Source organism: Pecten maximus, chromosome 12 (genome assembly GCF_902652985.1).
Source record: "Pecten maximus chromosome 12, xPecMax1.1, whole genome shotgun sequence".
Taxonomy (NCBI): Eukaryota; Metazoa; Mollusca; class Bivalvia; order Pectinida; family Pectinidae; genus Pecten; species Pecten maximus.
This window is the reverse complement of record NC_047026.1, coordinates 7,635,320-7,642,496: the sequence shown is the minus strand read 5'-3', so window position 1 is coordinate 7,642,496 and position 7,177 is coordinate 7,635,320. Positions and strand designations below refer to the sequence as shown.

Genomic DNA, 7,177 nt, shown 5'->3' with positions numbered 1-7,177 from the left:
CGCTACTTTCGTAATTTCTCAATTAAATATGTATGTATATTAGGATTCGCTTAAATTGGAGCTTCACAAAGATTTAAAACCACTACTGAAAAGCTGTCGAAACATTATGGTAAAGATTGAATCACAGGGGTTTGTAAAGACTGATATTGATAATAATCCAAATTAGAGTCGAGATCTATATGTGTATGTGTCCGTGGATTGGAAAATTTTTGACAAGTAACGCCACCTGTCGCGTCATATCCGGGGCCAAACGAATATTATACGGCTTTGCCGAAAAACAAATAAATAGATTAATTGAATTTACGCGTTTCTTCTCGCATTTTGACATATCATCCTGTTTACAGAATCTAAGCTCGCCAGGCAACCAGTCACGATGAACAAGACTTTGATGCTCGTACTGATCCCTTGCCTGTTGGCTTACGTCATGGCCCAGTATTACGACGCACAGCCTGGATACGGTGGATACGGAGGTCCTGGATACTACTATAACTACGCCCTCCAGAGCGCCCAGGGAGCCAAAACCAGCAACCTCTTGAACTTCGGTAAGGATTGAAAGTATTACATTAACAAAACACGATAAAAGGGATATCTAATTTGAATTTCTGACATTGCTGATAAAGCTATTTGATTCTGTACAGAATATGTTATTTGGTATTCGTGAGTTTGATTGAAAAGAAGGGGCCTTCTTGTGAAACTTGATAGTATTTTCTCCTCGTTTTGTCGATTTAAAGTAGAATTATAATTTCGTCTGCATGTCGGTATTCTCTGTCCAGGAACAATAACATTGTGATTGTAATGTGAGATTGTAAATCATTATACTTTTTCTTCAGGTCTCCTCTTCTTCGCCATCCTCATCTTGACCAACGCCACCGGAAGTATCACTGGTTAAGCGTAGTTTCCAGAAACTGACATGCGCACTACACAAATGATCAAATGGTGAGTTTTCTAAACTTTTAATCTTCCATGTCTTTCCCAAATTCGTCTAAGATTAAGCTTACTCAAAGATAAAAACATTAATCACGTTTTGCATCATTGCTGTCTTAAAATTAAATGTGGCTGTTATTTTAAACTATAGAATATTGTCTGAAATCGATCGGTAGTGAAATTCAAAGGCGAATAACAAAAAATAAGTGTTTTGGAAAAGTCATTTCCTACTGAAAAAATTGGTTTATCGTGTTACTCATTGATTCATTTCAATGTTTACTTTAATACTATATTGATTACTCATTGATTCATTTGAATGTTTACTTTAACACTATATTGATAAAGTTATTTCTTGTATTTCAGAATTCCACAGACGTCCTGGTATAACTGGTATTGCGCCGTATATTTGTTGCTTGAATAAAATTTTAAATTATATCAGTATTGTGTCTGTAATATTTTTAAAAATAATTTGAAACAATAGGAATGTGGAAAGGTTGTGATGTTTAACAGTTCAGGGACTGTAATTTATACTTAATTTTTGTACGAAACTATGTCTATAGTATATCATACCTTAATTCATGGTATGAGCCCCACTCGATTTGCACTCTTCTCAGAAGAGAAACCTTCTAAGAAGATCACATTCTGTTAAATATGTAAATCGAGTAAACCAGAAGAATATAACCCAAAACAAACAAGTTTTTAAGTTTGTTCAAACACTATGACACAAATATGTGCATGTACATGTATGTGTCATATATCAGGTAGAAGATCTTCCAGAAGCAGAAGAGCTACAAATCGAGTGACCGGAACATATATTCTACACGGAGAAGAGTGCAAATCGAGTGGGGCTCAGTACTATTTACTTCAGTCTACAGTTTATCAAAATATATTTCTGATGATATAACTCAAGAGATCTGTAATGTCAAAAATATTGTTCAATGATTACTCGTTGGCTGGCAGTGGTAATGTCCAAATCCATAATTGAATTATCTCATATCTTGCATAAAGTTTCCTCTGGCCCTGACACCATGTCTGGTGTAGGTGTTTCCTCTGGCCCTGACACCATGTCTGGTGTAGGGGCCCTACACCAGACATGGTGTCGGGGCCAGAGGAAACTCGGGCTAGTTTTGTGGAAGTGTAATGGCGAATCCGATAGGGGAAACTCACGTAGAGTAAGCCCGTGATGTTGTACTGTACGATGTACACACTTATTTCCTCTATTGAGAGAAGCTTTAGTTTGCTTAGAAAATTAATCGTTTTGACACGTACGTGGATTGCCATTATATAAATATGAAGAAAACTGATGATAAAACTGCATCATACAGCGGTTACGTCCTTCTAAAACTCCTTAGTGATGCTAGGGGTCAAACGTGTACATATAAGGCTTGTAGTTCCTGTATAACCTTCCTTTCTACCAGGTATCCTGTATAACCTTCCTTTCTACCAGGTATCCTTAGTTATCTCCCTTTCTACTAGGTATCCTGTATTATCTCCCTTTCTACCAGGTATCCTTAGTTATCTCCCTTTCTACCAGGTATCCTTAGTTATCTCCCTTTCTACCATGTATCCTGTATTACCTCCCTTTCTACCAGGTATCCTGTATTACCACCCTTTCTACCAGGTATCCTGTATTACCTCCCTTTCTACCAGGTATCCTTAGTTATCTCCCTTTCTAGCAGGTATCCTTCGTTATCTCCCTTTCTACCAGGTATCCTGTATTATCTCCCTTTCTACCAGGTATCCTGTATTATCTCCCTTTCTACCAGGTATCCTGTATTATCTCCCTTTCTACCATGTATCCTGTATTATCTCCCTTTCTACCAGGTATCCTGTATTATCTCCCTTTCTACCAGGTATCCTGTATTATCTCCCTTTCTACCAGGTATCCTGTATTACCTCCCTTTCTACCAGGTATCCTGTATAACCTCCCTTTCTACCAGGTATCCTGTATTACCTCCCTTTCTACAAGGTATCCTGTATTATCTCCCTTTCTACTATGTATCCTGTATTATCTCCCTTTCTACTAGGTATCCTGTATTATCTCCCTTTCTACCAGGTATCCTGTATTATCTCCCTTTCTACCAGGTATCCTGTATTATCTCCCTTTCTACCAGGTATCCTGTATTATCTCCCTTTCTACCAGGTATCCTGTATTACCTCCCTTTCTACCAGGTATCCTGTATTACCTCCCTTTCTACAAGGTATCCTGTATTATCTCCCTTTCTACTATGTATCCTGTATTATCTCCCTTTCTACCAGGTATCCTGTATTACCTCCCTTTCTACCAGGTATCCTGTATTATCTCCCTTTCTACCAGGTATCCTGTATTACCTCCCTTTCTACCAGGTATCCTGTATTACCTCCCTTTCTACCAGGTATCCTGTATTACCTCCCTTTCTACCAGGTATCCTGTATTATCTCCCTTTCTACTAGGTATCCTGTATTATCTCCCTTTCTACCAGGTATCCTGTATTATCTCCCTTTCTACTCAGTTATTGGTGGTCAGGGGTGGTGAAGTAGATATTACACTTGAAAAGGTATATGGTACCTGCCTGAACAATTTTCACCAGGCATAATATGAGCAGATAATAGTGATTACTATAAGGTGATATACCTTTTGAAATTTTGTAAAGTAAATAGTTTTAAGCTAAAGTTTATTTTGAACATCAAATTTTGATTAGATCTCTTTACTAACATGTAACATTTGACTTTCTGAACTAATAGCAGCTGTTTTTCTGACCAAGTGATTAATTGAGAAGATTCTAAAGAAAACAACAATCTACAGTAAAGTACAATTGTTTACTTTTAATTATCACCACTTACAACCATAAGGAGCTGATAGCAATACAATCAAGAAATCAGTACAACACAATCACATGACCTAGCTGGTAACGGAGTATCGACAGACACCAATATACAGGTATCGGAGTATCGACAGACACCAATATACAGGTATCGGAGTATCGACAGACACCAATATACGGGTATCGAAGTATCAACAGACACCAATATACAGGTATCGGAGTATCGACAGACACCAATATATAGAGTCATGATAGGTTTTTTTAAGGTAAGATTGAGCATTACATCAGAAATGAACTCAAAGCATATTAATGTATATTATGTTTCAGAGTTTGCATTGAAGCCGTCCCAATAGCCTTTTGAAGCATAGAAAATTGAAAGGACCCCATTTTTTTCTGGAAGCTCCATTCAAATTATTCACAGGAACCCCATTTATGAAATGCCCTGTGCAAACCCCGATGTTTGTATGATAGAGGGCTATATGGAAAATCAGCACATGCTAAATATGTCACTCTCAGAAAATAGAGTATAATCATTATTACTATTTTTAGTTTTATATATAATTTTACGAAAGGAATCCATTTCTTTTTGTGAAAATTTATTTTTGCCTTATACTTTTGGTTAAATAGTACAAAGTTTTTTAAACATATAAAGAAGAAAAAAAAATACCTTTGTTGACCTTCAATTTCAATGATTTGTCTAGGATTTTCCTGAACATGTATGCTGAGTTACAGTTAACTGATATGACCTTAAAGCAATGTTGATGTTCATACAGAGGAAAGACAACAGTCCCACCTAAAGGAGAACACAAGCAAATTTTGAACACTAAAGGAGGGGAGATAACTCTTTTCAAGTCAGATGGACAAAAATAGCAAATGTTTGACAAAAATAAATACAGATTTGTTCTGTAACCAGATAAAAAAGTATAAGGTATTCCAAATGATATCATTAAGCTAAGCAATACTTTGAGTTTATTGGAAGACCTCCTGAGTTTAAGACAGTAAATACAGTATCTAATATCTATGTAGCTTGTACAATACAGATTTTAAAATTAACAATATTTCAGCCAACCATTTGTCATATGTAGGTCAGGAACTAAGTTGCAAAATTTCACGATTCTCATTATTATTATTTGTGTCTTTTTTTTTGTAAAAGTTTATTTTCTGATTTGAAAGCATGCATAGAATAAGGATTTCATTTATATATCAGTATTCTTTTTATTATTACCAAGGATAGGCTTATTGTCAGAAAAAAAGGTAAATGATGTTATCGGAGAAATAATTAACATCTCACGCACATGTAAAATACGAATGGAACCAAGGGAGATAACTCAAATAACCAAGTAACATATTTTATCTTTACTACATAAATTATTTTTAGTTGTAGTATTTTATTTTACATTTATAAGTTAGAATATGTCATCACTTATATGTTGGGCATTTTTATGCAAATATATCTAAATTATGTATCTGTTAAGAATGTGCGACATTAATAAAATACATAATCATCGTTATCAATGAAAACTTTCACAGTAATGAATAATGTTCAGAGAGTTTGGTTAATAATACCTCTTTAATTGGGCTCTGATTACTCCACTAGTTAAATGGAGACTGCCCTAATACTGGATAAATTGTGTATATACAGATCTGTAAACAATATATTAATTCAAATTTCCCCTCGTCTATGTGAGGATAAAGAGTCAAGCACCATCCAAAGAAAATCAAATCACTTAGCAAAACAATAGCTCCAAGTTTTCAACTTAAATGAAAAAGTCTAAAAATATATATACAGTATTAAAATAAATAGCAAGCTTTCAATGTTTTAACTGTTTATCATGAAATATCTAACTGTAAATCATATACATTTTGTGACAATGAACCGATAATTTTTCTGGGTTCGCCAGATTTTGTATATGATGAAAGTACAGGTAACGTGGAGACATCAATTAAATAGAATCTAACAGACATAGTTCAGATTCAATAATCAATTTTGGTTGTGCAAGATCGATTTTGTATAATTTTTATCACGAAATAAAATTTTCAAAATGTACATATTGATTGTTGTTTGTATCATTTTAATTTAATGCATTGAAATTTAATAGGCTTAATTTGTTTGTTTTGATAATTCCATCCCGCTGAAAAATGTGTAATATTCCAAGTTTCATGTTCTGAGGATCGATAACATCTTGGTTGAACATACTTCACTGAAGATTTTGTGAATACTTTATTTCACCAACTTATCTCTTCAGAGATATTCGTGAACACAAGATTCCGCGAATACGTTATTTAACAAACTTTAGAGATATGCATGAATACTATACTTGTACCAAAAATTCGTGAACATTCGCAAATAATTTTGAAATTTTGTCAATAATTATGTATTTGTTCTACCATAAAATAACCAACTCATTTTACCTTTTTTACCAAAATAAAAAAAAAATTGTTCTGGATCACAGTTCTGTACAGAACCTGTACATATGATAATATATATTATCGAGAATGTTAAGAAAGAGCTCTCCTGTATGAGGACACCTATTATGATAGGGGTTGATCCTAGGGCTCTTCAACTCTGGCAGCCCATTAATCTTTGCTTTTTGTGCAATCCTCATATTTCAGTGACACATACTGTGTATCATGAAATATTTGTGGGTACTTTATTTTCATGGCTTAAGTTTCATGGACTGTACAACCTTTTGTAGGTATCTCATGAAAATAAAAACAAGTCTACCATAATTTCCTGTGTGTTGCCAACGCTGTTAGATCGCCCGCAAAAGCCGAAATAATGGTTTTATAATTCAAAATCTGCAGAAAGCCTGCTCCAGTGTATTGGCCGCGGGTTATCTGTTAGGTGAATACGGTAAACCTCCGGTTAGTTCGAACAAAATTAAATAAATATTGACGAACCTGTTCGAATTATTCGAAATTATGCTTCAGAAAATATGCGCGAGTTCGAACTATTCGAGACAATATCGGCGAAAATCTCGGCAGAGTAAAATCATTAGACACAAACACATCCATCGTAAATCTGATACGTAACAACGGCGACCTGAACAATGGCACATTTATAAGTAAGTAAAATGATAGTGTTTCATTTAATTCAATATTAATTGATCGTTAAACGTTCTTCATTTCGCGATAATTATGATGGTTTTTGCGCGAAGCCGCTCGCGGATCGGGCAATGCGTAGCTACAGTAGGCCCCAAAACAGTACAGTACACGTTTCATTTGTGACACAAAAGTTAAACATTTGTACAGTATAATCTTTGCATGATTATATTTTTTATCTGAATGAGAAACTATCACTTTATTATTGTAATTAATGGTCTCTTAAATACATCAAAAGCAGTCTTCATAACCTGTTGCGTTTACGAAACCACTACTGTAAAAATAGGCGATATGTGTTGGTAAAATTAGGTCAGAACATCAACATGTCTGCTTTTAAATATGCCCAG

The 7,177-nt window shown here is 34.7% G+C and overlaps 1 long non-coding RNA gene across 1 annotated transcript; it reads left to right on the top strand.

Moving 5' to 3' along the window:
- Nucleotides 1-323: 323 nt before the first annotated feature.
- On the top strand, nt 324-1,359 carry LOC117339718. The gene is made up of 3 exons (XR_004535296.1): nt 324-542; nt 831-936; nt 1,288-1,359. It is a non-coding gene; the product is annotated as an uncharacterized LOC117339718 (long non-coding RNA).
- Nucleotides 1,360-7,177: the final 5,818 nt, after the last annotated feature.